This window comes from Pelodiscus sinensis, chromosome 7, assembly GCF_052426305.1.
Source record: "Pelodiscus sinensis isolate ZL-2025 chromosome 7, ASM5242630v1, whole genome shotgun sequence".
Lineage (NCBI taxonomy): Eukaryota > Metazoa > Chordata > Testudines > Trionychidae > Pelodiscus > Pelodiscus sinensis.
In genome coordinates this window covers 34,783,113-34,799,073 of record NC_143058.1, presented here as the reverse complement: position 1 = coordinate 34,799,073, position 15,961 = coordinate 34,783,113, and the positions used below count along the sequence as shown (strand labels likewise).

The following is a 15,961-nucleotide window of genomic DNA, read 5'->3' as shown; positions in this document are numbered from 1 at the left end:
ACATTTGAAAGAGAAACTGACTAAAATTTGAACATTAACTAAAGAAAACCTTTGGTAATCCATTTTCGTTATCCACATTGAAAAAATAATTAAACTGAATTTTCACTAGTCATACTATTTATTTGCATTTTTAGTTTTAGAATTTAGATCCTTATTCTGCAGTTGAGATACTTGTGAGCTGCTCTGACTTCTCATTGTATGAGCTGACCCCTATGATACTTTAAAATATGGAGTGAAATCCTTGCCAATGGAAGACTATTGTAGACTTAAGTAGGGGATATAATTTCAACCACAGTTCTTTACAGAAGTGTTCCCTTTAAAAATGGCGATTACATAAAAAATACGCTTGTTCTGTGTGCTTTAGAATTTAACATAAGTGAACCTTACGTGTGTGTATGTATTGACTGAAAACAAAATGAATTTAAGCTGCAGTTGTGTAATATCTTTAAATGACTGTTGCTGCATATCAGTTTGTTTGAGATACTATCTGTGTTTTCAGAGCATTGTAAATATTTCCTAACATTGTTTTTGAGCATTTTAAATAATTCTGTTGAATTGAAATGTTTTATTTAGTCTGTAGAAAATTACTTGCTATGAGAGGATGATTCAGCTGATCATTAACTATATTTTCTGTTGCAGTTTGTAAATCAGTGATGTCCCAGAACTGACCACATTCATCACAGTAAGTGTGCAACATCAATTATCTTTCTGATAATGTTCTAAGAAGCATGAGTCATATTAGGGACCTGGGATAATGCTGTTTACAGTTTATCTACGTTTGAGTTGATGGTTGTATAATCATTCAAGTATAAGGCCAAATTCTGCTCATAAGTACCTTTACTGATGCTTGGGCTAAGCATATGGGCAATCCTCTCAATAGGACTAAAAGTCTAAAGGGCTTAAAAGTAGGCATGTGCTTATGTACTTATCTGAATAGGTTCCTAAATATTTAGTAACTGCATTGAAACTGAAATTGAAAGAATTTGTCTTGGATAATTGTCCATGATCATTCAAATCTACAATAAAATCTGAACTGCACAGTAGAACTTGAGTATGAACTCACCACAGCTATTCTTCACGCCTCTTACTTTTCACACACAAATGATTGCCCTTGTGATTTTCCAGCAAAGCTGTACCCTGAGAGTTATATTCAGATTTTGTATTATTATGGTTCACTTACTGTATTTGCAGTTCACAAAATTCATTAAATCACATTGCATATCATAGTCTGTAATACAAATTAGCGAAATAATTCAAATGACTGGTTTTTTTTCAAAAGACTTATTTATTGAGAGAGCAGATCTGTTATTGTTCTACATGCCTAAAATTCAAAGGCACAATTAGGGATGAGAACGAGTAGTTGAGTACTCAACTACCTTATAAGCCTAAGCTTACTGAGTAGTCAAGTTGAGTACTCAACTATTCACTTTCTTCCATCCCTGTGTCCAAGGAATGCATCTACATTTCCAGAACAGTTTCCGAAAGAGCGGGCATGTTTTTTCGGCATCCCTGTATTCCTCATTGTATATGAGAGAAGGGATGTTCCAAAAGGGGAGGTTTTTCTGAAATTTGGCACTGTGTAAATGGACCAAATTTCGGAAAAGCCTCATCTGGGAAAAAAAAAAAAAGCTGAAAATAACCAATTTGCTAATCTTTTCCCAACTTTTCTTTGCAGTCTAGACATAGCCTAAGACATCCAAGTAATATTTTAACTGCTAAATCAATTGTAATAACTTAATTTTAATAACTTTGACATTTAAATTTTGTTTGAATAATGAATACTGATAGAACAATGGTGATATTTTGTTGCTTATTGATAATATATTTTCCTGCATTAAAACAAGTCAGTTTATGGGATTAGCCCTAATGGAAGTGAAGAATTTTGCAGTTAGTTGAGTTTAATTTATTTTACGGATACCCGAAGCATACCTTTAAAAACTGCTTCCATCTGATTTTAATAGTTTGCTAGTAACTAAATAATCATGCATTGAAATAGTATGGGAGAATAAGTAAAAAAGTTAGTTTGTCTATTTATAGTTTCAAAGTTTATCTTCACTTTCTACTTGTGAGGAGCAGAAAATTACTTTCAGACAGAGATTTGAAATAACTTTATAATTTAATTGTAATTCCTTCAGATTACTCATCCATTCATTTTCTGTCTCCAGTACATGAAGATAAAGATAGACATTTATTCTATACAGAAATATTTTAACACTGTGTGTCAAATGATAGTATGTTGACAAACAAGCAGGGATGTGAAAGGTTAACTGGTAAGCATCACCCTTAAAAGATGATGCTTACAGGTTCCAGTTAACTAGTAGCAAGTGGAACAGCTTCCTGCTCACTGAAGGAGGCTGCTGCAGCCTTGCAGGACCCATGATAGACAGGAGTGCTCCAGCCTGGCCAGAACAGCTCCTGTCCACAGCAGGCTGGCTCTGGTACCCTCAGCTGCCCTGCCTTTAATCAGTTAACCAATTAAACACCACATTTAAGCAGTTAACCAATTAAGTGGGATTTTACAAGAGCCTCTCTTGGGTGCCCAGGCTGTATTGTAAAATATTCAATCTTGTATTTTACTAGTGACCTTCATGTCTACATCCCAGAGGTGCTGTACAATCAGTAATGTTAAAACTAGAACTGGTAGGACAAAAAATTGCTAAAACAATCATTTTAAGAATGCTGACTAATAGAAATATTTTGAGTGTTAGATTTAAAGTCCCAAGAGTATTTTCTTAAACTGGCAATGTGTTCGAAGGCAGAAAATGAAGGTATTAAAGGCTGTGTGTGTTATATCAAATAATATTTAGGAATGGTAAGACCACCGATATCTGTTGATTTCAATTAATGTTCAGATTCATACGGAGAAAGCAGATCTAGTCAGTAGAAGGAATACGTTATTTAAAGGTTGAAAACCATTTTAGAGTGGCTACATTACTTAGCAGGCAGCAAGTGATGTGCTAGTGAAACAGGAGACAGATAATTTAACCTACTATATACCAATAAATTAGAAACAGCACCACTCCTCTCAGGTGTCCAGGAATGGAGTCTTTGTAGTTGGTTTCAGAGTCAAAGTCATATGGCTCTTTCAGAAGCTGGCACAGTTACCCCAATTGGCAGTATCCTTCCATGAATCTGGACCAATTTATCTCACCCATGGCATCACAATAGCAAGGAACTCCTGACATTCTTATGCCATGTAGCTTCATGCCCCTATGTGGTGCAATATGGGAGTCTTCGACTCTGACCACTCCAGGTGTGGTTGGTGTCCATACTTTCGCCAAATTGACACCATTTCGATATAGTTATCACAGATTCCTGGTTGGTGATTGCCTCTCTCAACTGAGCTAGACTCACTGGTAGTGAGCACAGGATTGCAACGATCAGTGTATCTCGTCACGGATATTTCAGTGATAGGATGGTGTGCTCACTTGGGTTCTATCAGAACTCAGGACTTTGGAAGAGCTTTCACTGCACATAGATGTCAAGGTGGTTGCTTGGCTTGCCAGGTGTTCCACCCCCATGTGGTGGGTAAGAATGTGTCTGTTACTTTTTGAGTGTTGCTCATGTCCATAATAGGTGTGCATGCTCGCTACACGCACCAGTGCCAGATGTTTTTCCCTTAGCTGTTGTTTCTCCCTGTTGTTAGTTTTTCAGTACTGAGTTAACCTGTAGTGTTGTGAAATTTAGTTGGTTCCCTTAAGGACCTAGCCTCAATCAGGGCATGCCCAGTTCTTCAGGTTTTAATCCTTGCAAATCCTGCAAATGTTCCATGGTGAGTCCCAAATCAGCAACAGGTACAAAATCTGTAAGTCTTTTAAGCCAGTCTTTTAAGAAGGACGGGGGCATTTGACTTACAGCGTTCCTCATGAATTCAGCTCTTAACTCCAACATTGGTGTGCTGCTCAGATTTGGCACTGGCCACCACCAGGTCAATGTGTGGTGGTCAGTCGAGATAGTTGACTAGTCAGTACCACTCCGTCGATCCGGCACCGGTCAAGAAATGGAGGAAGATGGCACAGGGACATTCACCAGATAGTGTAAAAGAGGAGACGAGATAGAAGAGCACAGATCCACATGGGGCGGCTCTCAGTTTCCACTGAACTCACGGGGCCCGACTCAGGCAGAGCAGAATACTTTGGCGTGTTCTGTTACCCCTTCGCCCAACAGTGGAACTTTGAGTCACATCCAGGTGCCCTACATGCTTGAGGCCTTGCAAACTGCACAGGACATACTGTCATTGCCAGTACCCACATCCCAGTCCTCTGTGACTCCACACTTCAGGGAAAACCTGCACTAGTTATAGCGGCATCCCCTCAGGGAAGTGTCCAGATGTTTCAGGGAAGTGTCCAGAGGGTGCCTCTCATCAGCCCTCAATTACAGGGACCCTTCTAGAGATGGGCAGATCCTTCTGAGCCCCTTCGGGCTTTTGGGACATCGGGTCACCCCAGTTTGGATTCATGGCTCTGATAGCCAGAAGTGAATTACCAGGAAAAATACTTGTTTTTCCTTTGTTACTGGGAAGCTATTGTTTTACATGGATTTATAATCTAGTAAATTAGTGAGCTGAAGAACATAAGTATCATCAGGGCTCGACAAATACACTTGCCCGTGGAGAGTAGATTTTACCAGCTGGCGAGTGCAGGGGCGGACTGGCCCGGTGGGCCATTGTGACGGGCTGGCTGAAGCCCATACTACTGGTGGCGTGGCCCCATCCAATCTGCCAGCTGGCGGAGGAGCAAAGCACCGCTGAGGGGGGGGAAGTGCGGCGATTCCTGCCACTGGGGTGCGTGCGTTAGTTCCTGCGCGAGGAGGCGGGGCGCGAGCCAGAGGGCGGGACGCTGGCAGGACGTGGCCCTGCCGATTTTAAAGGGCTGTGGCAGCTCAGCTCTGGCCACATGTCCCTGGGAGCTGGCTGCGGCGCACAGTGCAGCCAGGTCCCACCCCGCCCTGCCCCGCCGGCTCCAGTCCTGCCACGGCTCCAGCCCCCTCACCAGGGAGAGACCGCTCCTTGTCAACTGCCCAGCTTGCTGCGCCCCCTCGTGCCCCTTTGTCTCCACGCCGCCCCTGCTTCCCGGACCGCCTGCTCTCCCTCTTCTTTACAACTCTCTAGCTCTGCTCTGCCTTTGCATCCCGTACCCTGCTCTCCCCATCCCTGCTCCCCCAGCTCTGTGCTGCCCATTCCTTGCACTGCTCCTAGACCCCGATCCCTCTGCCCCTCCCGTTCCCTGTGCCTCCACCACACGAAAAATATGGGGAAGGGGCTTGTGCGGAGGGGAGGGGAGGAGGTCAAGAGAAGACGACGACGAAAGGGGAAGGCACCAAGGGATAGGGATGCAGGAGAGACAAATCCCAGGGGGCCAAGTGCAGACAATGAGGAAAAGGGCAGGAGGGGAGGTGTCACTGGGAGGAGGGAACAGGGTGATGCTGGGAGAGGAGAGGGTAAGGGCACCGGGGACTAGAGGAGGGAGGAGGAGGTGCTGGGAGAAGGCTTGAAAGAAGGGGTAGGCATGAGGAAGGCAGTAAATGGAGCAAGGCATGTGTAAGGGCACAGAGGCATAAGGGGAACTGGGGCAGAGGATGGTGAGGGGGTGGGTATCAGGGAAAAAGAGGGCAAAGGGGATAGGGACAGTGAGGGAAGGGGGAGGCATCAGGAGGGTGCAGGTGCGAGGAGATTCTGGGGGTGAAGCAGAAGGGCAGACACCTGCAGGGGAGGGTCCAGCGCCAGAGGAGAGAGGCAGGGCAGGTGTGTAGAGGGAGGTGTTAGGAGTGAGGATGAGGAGGGGCAGTTCACCTGATCAGAGTGGGGCTACTGGAGGAGTGGGCATGGGGGGGGGGAGAGAAGGGCTGGTGGAGGGGGGCAGGTCTCAGAAAGGCTGAGGGCAGTGAGAAGGGCAGGAGTCTGGACAGCAGAGGAGGGTGAGGGGTTGGGGGGCAGCAGGCACCAGGAGAGCTGATGGAGCAAGGGGAGTAGACCTGGCAGCAGAGGGAAAAGGTAGAGGTTTATAAGATATTTATTAATAACTTATTAGTAATTACTGTTCTTGTTCTTATTCTTAGGAATTTATGCCATTAAAAAAACACTTTTTGGGGGGGAGGGTGGCGAGTCCCTTTTTTGTCTGGCGAGTAGGGTTTTCCATAATTTGTCGAGCCCTGAGTACTCTAAACATTTAATGGAGTTAGGTGAGCATATCAGCATTATCCTTCAACCATTTAGTGTGTGGCTTGTCAGCATTCCTTCTTTTAAACCCAATGTTTAAAAGAAGGAATGGTAAACATGAAAATTAAAGCTGAATTTAACATAGCATTTGAATTAGAATAAAGACTGAGACCATAACCGGTGTTCCCTGTAAGATGTGTGCTTTGCAGTGACTCCGGAGAGTACAGTGCTCCTCAGCTAATTAGCAGAGTGCCCACCACTAGGTTTTGTTTCTTCTGGTGGTGCACATTCACATATGCCTCAGTGCACATAATAAAATTATTCCATAAATGGATGGAAAATATCTGCACATGGATGAAAAAGATAAGAAGGAACGTTGCCCAGAACCTTTTAAAAAGAAATTACTGATAAAGAAAGGACTAAATGAACTATATGTTTCCACACTCAGGTTGCCAGGATGCCACATTGCTACTTCTGCAGCTTCAGGGTAACATCAGACGTCTTGTCTACTGCACTCACTTCTTTCTTGGATAATAGCCAATATATCTACAGCTATGCTGCTTCACTGGCCCTTTTTCATCCTCTAAACTAATGGTTCTCCATGAGGGGTACATGTACCAGTCGGGATACACAAAGGTCTTTCCAGGAGATATATCAACTCATCTAGATAATTGCTTAGTTTTACTGCAAGCTACAAAAAAAAAGCACTAGTGAAGTCTGTACAAATTAAAATTTCAAACAAGGACTTGTTTATACTGCTCTATCTACTATAGAATCATATAACACTAGAGCTGGAAGGGACCTCGAGAGGTGTTTGAGTCCAGTCCCTGGCCCTCATGGCAGGACCCAGTACCGTCTAGACTATATATTTGAGAGAGTTTGTGCATCTGTTTGTGTGTTTGTACGTCTGTGAGTCTTTTTGTTCAAGAACTCCTAAAGGGTAAGAGCTAGGACCGCCACATTTGTTATGCAGCTTCCTCTTACCATAACTTAAAGCGAGATAAAGGTTTGGTTGTGTAAGAATATGCATGGAATGTGATGGTTTCTCATCAAACGGAAAGGGAGGGATATGATAGCAGGGACAGTTACACTCCCGAATGACCGTGGAGGCGGGTGGGTGGGAGGGAGCAAGCCCAGGGAACAGTTATACTCCTGAATGACATGGGGAGCAAGTATCCCAGCCCTGAGGAGCAGCCACCAGCTGGTCAGCGTCTTCCCCCCCAGGCCCCCAACCAGCAGTGTGGCCCTGGGTACGCCTAGGAAGCAGTCACCCACACTCTCAGCACACTGCCCTGAGGCTCCCTCACATATTCCTAGCCTCCTGCCTTGAAGGACCCAGGCAGTGCCAGATAAATCTTCTGGTATACTATAAACTGAAGTTTAAGTACAATAGTTGCATCCCAGTTGATTTATTTTATAACTCTATGATAAAAATTAGAAAGTGAGGAAATTTTTCAGCATTAGTGTGCTTTGACACTTTTGTGTATCTGATTTTTTTTGTAAGCGTGTACTTTTTACATAAGGTGAAATTTGGGGCATGCATGACAAAACAGACTAGTGAAAGGGGTACAGTAGTTTGGAAAGGTTGAGCCTGTGCCCTAAAGATCCTATTCACAAGGAATCTCATGGAGTTGTGGTTGGTGGGTAAGGGTATGTCTACACTGTAGTTTGCCATCTTGTCTGGCCTGTACCAGCAAGGGCAGGCTTGCAGGGGTGTTTCATTGCAGTACAGATGATCAAGCTCAGGCTGTAGGTTGGGCTCTTGGAGGCAGGCGGACTCCAGCTACAACCTAAACGTCTGCACCACAATGAAACAACACTGCAAGCCTGAGTTAGCTGATATGGGCTCACTACAGGTTTTGAATTCCAATGTACACATACCCTTTCTGGTGTTTGTAGGCTCTTAAATGATGCCTTTCCCCTCCCACTACTTAAAGGAGTGGCATTTATTGTGCTTCTTTTGTCAAGTTATATCAAGCTGTTTTTTTCCACAGTAAGAAAACATGCATTTTGGGTAAAAACAGACAACACTGGAGACAAAAAATTAGATGCTCCAAAATAGTATATCCCAAAAGGTGTACCAGAATTCACTGTTCATGCATGGTGCAGCACCTGCAGATTTAATTACATCTTTACTTAAGCATAATAACAATAATTATAATTTGCTGAGAAACTAAGAATAATAACCTCTTAACTCAGTTTTAAGTGTTTGTAATACACATCTCTGTTTTAAATAGAAGGCAGAGGAAATTACATCTTTTAAAAATTAAAATTTCTCCCCCTTTTTTGCACAATTGTGTGCAGTAAAACTGCTTTACTTTTATTTTAGTTTATTGCCAGTGAATGAGATGTGCCTGTGTTGATTTGTCAGCAAATGTTTTTAATTACAACAATAAGAATAAATAATATATATATTTTGTTACTGATGAATGCAAATCAACTTGATAGAGAAAATAGCAGTGTGGAAAGACACTGCAAAATATTTTCATGTTTCTTATAGTTTCTTTCAAGAAAATATAAAGTCTAAATGGCTTTTAAAGGCTACTTGCTTAGCTGTGTGTCAATCTAGTTAAACACATCATTTTTGTGTTGTGTTCAAGATGGGTGAGCAAACTATTTTAAAGCAATAGTAACATAAATATTGCTTTAGATGAACAAGAATTATTCCCAGCTATGTTGATATTGCTGTTGATAACCAGACTTAATAATGGCCATTTGCCTAAAAGAGTTAAAGAACAGATTTTGATTGTGTATTGTCAGTCCATGATTAGCATCTGTTAGGAGGAATAAGTGGTTTATTAAGCCTTACTGTACAGATGGCAACTGCAAGGGTTCAGATGTAAATTTAATTTTCTGTAATATCACTTTATTGTTAAGACCAGCTGGTTTTATCTGTTTAATAGCACTAAGAGATTTGCCAAAAAAGAGGTAATTTTTTATAGTTATGTTAACTTGCGAAGTCTAAAGTTCAGAGATCTTTCAAAATACAAGTCATTGGTCAACAACTGTGTCTGTAATTAGTGTTTTAAAGGAAATGCATGTAACTATATTTAGAGAGATAATACTTTAAAATTATGTTTCTAGTTAGTACTATGAAAAACTTTTTGGTTAAATTTTGGTACCTAAGCAAACTGATTTCTCCATAATTTAAGTAAAAGTTAGATTTCAGATTAAAAATATAATTTTAGTCCTCTGGTTGTGTAGATAAACTTCCAAACTTAAATGAATTCGGTAACATCTTTGAGCGCTTCTTAAATACAGGGCAAAGCATGGCTTCTCTCTCCTCAGCATGGACCTTATCTCCCAAAAAAGGTGAAGTAAGCAACAGAGTGGTGGCTGATAGCTGCTCAATTTACTATCTGCTTGGCATCAATTTACAAACCACTGTGCAGCTAAACAGGTCAGCCGCCTTATGTCGTGTAGGCTGCATGCCCCATTCCTAACCAACAGGATAAGTGTGTGACTGGACAACAATAATAATGGAATGACTGTGTGGAGTTGGTATTGGGCCTGAATGAAGAGGGACAAATAGAATGGTATAGGTATTATTTAGGATTGGAGAAAGGAATGCAATCCATTTGTGAGATAAGAGATGTTCTATATGATATTTTTCTTCACCATAAAATATGCCATGTTTGTGTGAATTTCATGCTCAATGTGCTGCAGGCAGCTAGAAAGATATTGGGCTGCTTAAGCCTGCCAGTTTAGTTTAGACATGTTTGAGGGAAAACTCTACATTCCTCTTTGAGTGATTGCTCATGTCCATTCCATGTAGGTGCATGTGTGCCGCATGCCCAGATCATCAGAAGATTTTTCCCTCAGTGTGCCTGTTGGGCCAGTGGGGGAGCCCCTGGAGTGGCGCTGCAATAGTGGCACAAATATACCCCTGCTGGCCCTCCACCCACTTAGTTCTTTCTTACCACCTGGGACAGTTGTTGCAATGTGTGTCTCTTGCTTTGCAAGTGTGCCTTAGTAGTTCTCATTCTCATTCTTGTTCTCAATTAGTAGTTAGTTCAGTTTTAGTGTTAAATAGTTAGTAGTTGTTAGTGATAGTTTGTAGTATAAAGAGGGCTTTGCGTCTGCATCTTCAAGAGCCTTCTGCAGGGCATACCTGTGCCCCAAAGCTTCAAACCCTGAGGCCAAGTGTCAGAAGCCGATACTCTGTGGAGACCCCCACGAAGCCTGACTCATGTGCCTTGGAGGAGCCCATCTTACAGACAATTGTAAGATCTGCCAGAGTTTCAAGCCCCTACTAAGGGGGAGAGAGACTCCCAGCTCAAAATTCAAATGATGGAGATGGCTCTCCATTTGGCATCAGCTGCTGAAGCAGCACTGGCCACTCAGAGCACACCTGCCTCAGTGCGGAAGGGTCCAGGATGCTTACACAGTCTTCTGGCACCACGCGCACCATGGCCCCACACCACTCTCAGTCCCCTGTGCTTCAGAAGAAGCAGAGACCTAGAAGCGGCAGGTCTCTGTAAAAACTTGAGCTGAAACTGCACCCCCAGGTGGAGCACTCAGCCTCTGCAGCCATGGTGCTCAGGGAACCAGCTCCTGGTTGGCACCGTTTGAGCCCATATGGGACCCAAGTCTGGATGACAGGCTGGTGGAGGTGAACTGGCCCTTAATGCTGGACACATTCGAGGCCGAGAGGGAGCTCATTGAGCTGACTTCTTCCCCGGCCTCTCCATCTGGCATTGGGCAAGGCCAAGACACTCGGCCTTCCCTCACCAATCTTCTGGCACCAGCGGTCTTGGCAACAGCACCCAGGCTTCACCAGAGGACACTGCAGACCTCAGCACCACCTTCTGGGCCAGCCTTCGTACACAGGGTCCCGGAACTGGCCAATCCAGCACCGACAGCAAATGTGCCTTGGGAATACTGTGCTGCCTCCTCTGCCCCAGCATTTGGGGGAAGCTGGAGCTAATGGCCAGGCATGCTCCTCTACACCACACTCTGGCACCACCACATTGGCACCGCCCTGGTTGGCCTTTGACTATTCCATCGACTCCAACATAGTCAGTGTTCTCAGGAGCTGGTGCATCTCGATCCCAGAAGCATTCCTATTTAAGGCATCAATCTTGGCACCAGAGTATTTTGGTTCAACCTCCTCTGCCGACATGGCCACCACTGGGCCCAGGGCCCTCCAGGTCAGACTCTACTCTAGGGGACCTCTGTCAGTGACTTCTCTGACCCTCTGTTTCTGTCTGCTTGTTCCCAGGCACCCATAAGCCATCTTCCAGACCTTTTGGGGATGGGGGCATGGAGCCCACTGAGGAAGTGGCCTTAGAGCAATCTGTTGTGTCCTAGAATCTGGTGCAACATCACGAATGGGAGGAGCAGGTTCTGAAGGAGTCCTTATCCTCTTCCCCAGATGAGGCACTTTGGGGGCTCTATCCCATTAATGCCCTCGATGGACTCCAGGTCGCACCAAGACCTCTTGAAGCACCTCACACAAAGCCTGGGGGTTCATGCTGAGTGTGTGTCAGAGGACTCAGACCCCACAGTGGACATACTTAATGCTGACTTTCCTACCAGGGCGGTGCTCCCACTTAACAAAATGGTGATCAAGATCAGCAAAACACTTTGGCAAACCCCGGAGACCACACCACTGACCGATAAGTGGTCAAGTGGAGATATTTTGTCCCTCGGGTGAGCCATGGACACCTTTTTCTCCCACCCTCTAGGATCCCTGGTCATCCAGGTGGCAAATCATAGAGAGCAGCAGGGACAGCTGGGCCCCACGCCGAAGAACAGAGAGGAAAACAAAAATGGATCTCTTGGGCTGAAAGGCATATGCCTCTGGTGCAGCCCAGAGTCACCAACCAGCAGGTGCTCCTGACCTGATATGCCTATAACACTTGGTCGGTCATGGACAGATTTTGGTACCTTGTGTCGCAGGACTCTCAGTGAGAGTTCAGAGTCCTATAGGAGGAGGGCAGGGTCATCTCTTTCATGGCTCTGCAGGTGGCCCTCAGCTTTGTGGATGCAGCAGCTAGCACCATTGCTATGGGGCTGGTCCTATATTGCAGCTCCTGGCTTCAGGTCTCTGAGGTGCCCCTTGAACTCCAGACAGCCATCCAGGATCTCCCCTTCCAGGGGGCAGGGCTCTTCTCAGAACAGACCGATAACTGTGTGCATGGTGTGAAGGACTCAAGGGCCACCCTTAAGTCCCTTGGGATCCATATTCCTGCTCCACAGAGGCATTCCTTCAACCCCAGGGTCCCATGGACCCTGACCCAAGTTCACCAGGTGTTGGAGCAGAAACTTGGGGAACAAGAACAGCAAATGCTGCTTCCGCTCCTGACCCAAGCAGAGGGAGGGTCCTCTGCCACATCCCAGGGGCTATGCCAGGGATTTTGACGGTGTGCCCAAGGACAGTGTACGGGCCACTTTGTCCTCCCTTTTCATGGATTGTTTGTCCACTTTCCACATGCCTGGTCGACCCTAATAATGGACTTGCTGGCTCCTGGACATGGTGGAAAATGGATACTCTATCCCATTCCTTTCTCAGCCCCCCTTCCACCACCCTTCCCTGTCTGTCTTCAGGAACTCTATCTCTTATGCGAGAAGGTGCAGCAGCTCCTCGATCTAGGAGCAGGGGAAGTGGTTCCTATGCAGTTCAGGGGAAAGAGGGTCTATTCCCATTTCTGCTTTGTTCCCAAAGCCAAGGGAGGCTTTTGCCCTGTTCTGTACCTCAAGGATCTCAACATCTTCATTGCTAAGACGATAGTCACATTGGCGTTCATCATTCCTTCCCTCAATTTGGGAGACTGGTATGCTGCTCTCGTTTTAAAAGACGCTACTTTCGTATATCCATCACCCCAGTCACAGGTGCTTCCTCCATTACATGATGGACCAGGACTATTACCAATTCACCCTTTTGGCTTCTCTGTTTTTTATCAAACGCATGGTGGTGGTAGCAGTTTTCATCCAGAAATGCAAAGTTCAGGTCGATCCCTACTTGGACAATTGGCTGATTCGGGGACCCTTTCCTGCCCAGGCACTGGAGAATATATCCCTAGTTTGGGCAGTCTTTTTAGACCTGGGTCTCCCCTACCCAGACGATAGACTTTTTGGGTGCCCTGCTGGACTCTACAGTAGCCAGGGCCTCTGCTCTGGCTACTGTATGAGGAGTACAGAATCTTTCGAAATGGGGCATTTCTGTCGAAAATGCCTTCTCTAAACTGCCGTTTTTTTCCAAAAAAAACCCATTTTGGAAAAAAGCAGTGGCCACCATTATGCAAATAAAGCACGGGATATTTAAAGCATGGTGGAAACTTTTACATAACGAGTTTAACTTTTTATTAACTTGCCTTTTAATAAAGAGATTTTATTGATATTATCCTTGTATTTAATGGTTAAATGTGGGCATAATGCAAAACTATGACATGAATGAAAACTGATTTACTAACTACCAAAATAATAATTTGTAATGTATTTAATTAGGCCATCACATTTAGCAATAACATATATATTCACACATTTATTTAAAAGACCTCACACCTTTTTCTCAGAAGTAGAATTAAAAAAAAAAAATCAAGATTTACTATTTATGCATGGAATGTACTTTTCAGCTGTTCACTATGTAATATCAATAAATTTAAAAAACTCTGTAAGATGCTATTCATCTGACCAAACATAATGATTCATATTTTCCTTGCTGACAGAGGGGTGTAGTTTAGACGTACCCTTACTGGCCTTCAGGGAATCCATCCGAGACCTGCAGGCCTCTTCCACGACCACAGCCAGAAACTCTATAAGGCTTCTTGGATTCATGGCAGTGTGCACGTATGCGGTGCAGCATGCCAGGGTGTGTGTCTGCCTTCTACAGCTGTGGCTAGCTTATGTGCACAATCTAGCTTTCAACCAGCTGGACATGGTGGTGACAGTTCCAGATGACATCCTAATCTCCCTCCACTGGTGGCTCCGGGAGGATGTGTGGTCTATGCCAGTGTCCTGTTCTCTCAACCTGTGCCGTTGCTCCAGCTAGCATTGGACGTGTCCGATACTGGATGGGGAGCTCACATCAGGGACCTGAGGACTCCAACTATGTGGTCCCAGTGGAACTCTCCTTTCATATAAATGTCAGAAATCTGAGGGTGGTTTGCCTTGCATGTCGGACATTCCTTCCCCTGCTGAGGAACAAGGGTGTCCTGGTCTTGTTGGATAGTACCCCGTCAGTGTTCTGAATAAACAAACAGGGTGGTGCTCATTCCCCTCCCCTGTGTCAAGAAGCCCTCATGGAATTCTGAATAGAGCAGGATATTCACCCAGTGGTCTTATACCTCTCTTGGGACCCAGAACACCCAGGTGGACTGGCTCAGCAGATCCTTTTCAAGTCATGAATAGTCTCTTATGGTGGACATTCTGTTAGCATCTTCCAGAAGTGGGAGTTTCCCCACCTTGGACCTCATTGTGACCTGCAGAAACAGGAAGTGCTCCTGTTTCTGCTCCTTCATGAACCACAGCCCAGAGTCTTTGGGAGATGCTCTCCTCATCCCCTCGCCTTTAGGTCTGCTGTATGCCTTTCCTCCCTTTCCCCTGGTCCATAAAATGATCTTAAGGGTCAGGAAATTCAGGTCTTTTCTCACCCTGGTAATATTGCTGTGGCCAAGGCAGCACTGGTTCACATCTTTTCTGAGCCTCTTGGTACAGCGGCTGATCACCCACCTGATGTATCTGGGCCTAATAACTCAGGACTATGGCAGGTTTTTCCATCCAAACCTGCATTCCCAGCACCTTATGGCTTGGAAGCTCCATGGTTGAAGCCAATGGAATGCCAGTGCTCGGAGTGGGTCCAAAGAGTCTTGTTGGGAAGCAGGAAACTCTCCACTAAAAAGCCAGTTCTCCCTAGAACCATCTCTGCAATGCGGGAACAGGTGGGAGAGGCAGAGACGCAACAGAAGTTGGTCTGGGATCTGGCATTAGCCAGAACTGCTCAGTCCTGACTTGCACTGGGTCCCAGACCACTATGCCTCTGCCTTTTAAATGTAGTGGGTGGCTCTTACTATATTTAAAAGACAGAGGTGCAATGAGAGAAGAAGAAAACAGCTTCTGATGGATTTAAAAAAGAAAAATCTGAAGCTGTTTGAAATCACACTTAGGTTTGAAATATTAGTCATGATCGAGGTGAAATAGAAGTGGTAAGAATGTATGCAGGTCATGTTTTCAAGGGTAGGGTTGCCAACTTTATTGTTGCCCTGCCCCCACTCACTCCATTGCCTCTTCCTCTGTAGCTCAGTCTTCTCCAACCTCACATACTCATTTTCACCTTGCTGGAGCAGGAAGTTGGGGTGCAAGAAGGGGTGAGGGGTCTGGCGGGGATGTGGACTCTGGGAGAAGGTCAGAAATGAGGGGTTTAGAGTGTGGGAGATAGCGAGCTCCTGGGTGGGGTAGGTGATTGGCATGCAGGGGGAGGAAGAAGAGGTTGAGAGTTCCAGCTGGGGGTGTAGGCTCTGGTGTAGGACTGGGGATGAGGGATTTGGTGTGGACACAATTCTTGGAAACTGGGCAGACTGGTTCAGGGTGGGAGGAAGTGTGGGCTCTAGGAAGGAGTTTGGATGCCGGAGGGGGCTCAGGGATGTGGGAGGAGGTGAGGAAACAGGTGCAGTTTGGGGTGCAGGCTCTTTCTGGCACTCAACTCTGGCGACTCCTGAACATGGCTGGTGTGTCCATGCACCCAGAGGTGCAGGGGCTCTGCACACTGCCCTTGCAGCTCCCATTGGCCTTGTTTCCTAAAAACGTGAGAAGTTATATGTCCTTTTGTGGGTGCCCTCAAATACAGGCTGCACTTCTGTAAAC

General features: G+C 45.1%; 1 protein-coding gene across 7 annotated transcripts in view; it reads left to right on the top strand.

The window, feature by feature from the left end:
- Positions 1 to 15,961, top strand: part of BAZ2B (bromodomain adjacent to zinc finger domain 2B) — a 331,616-nt gene that overhangs the window by 69,174 nt on the left and 246,481 nt on the right. For 5 of the 7 annotated variants that reach the window (XM_075933455.2, XM_075933459.2, XM_075933456.2 and 2 more), the window contains one exon: positions 640 to 682. The exons of the other annotated variants lie outside the window; for them this stretch is intronic. The gene's annotated coding sequence lies outside the window, so the exon portion shown is untranslated. The remainder of the gene's footprint in view (positions 1 to 639; positions 683 to 15,961) is intronic. 7 annotated transcript variants of the gene reach the window in all.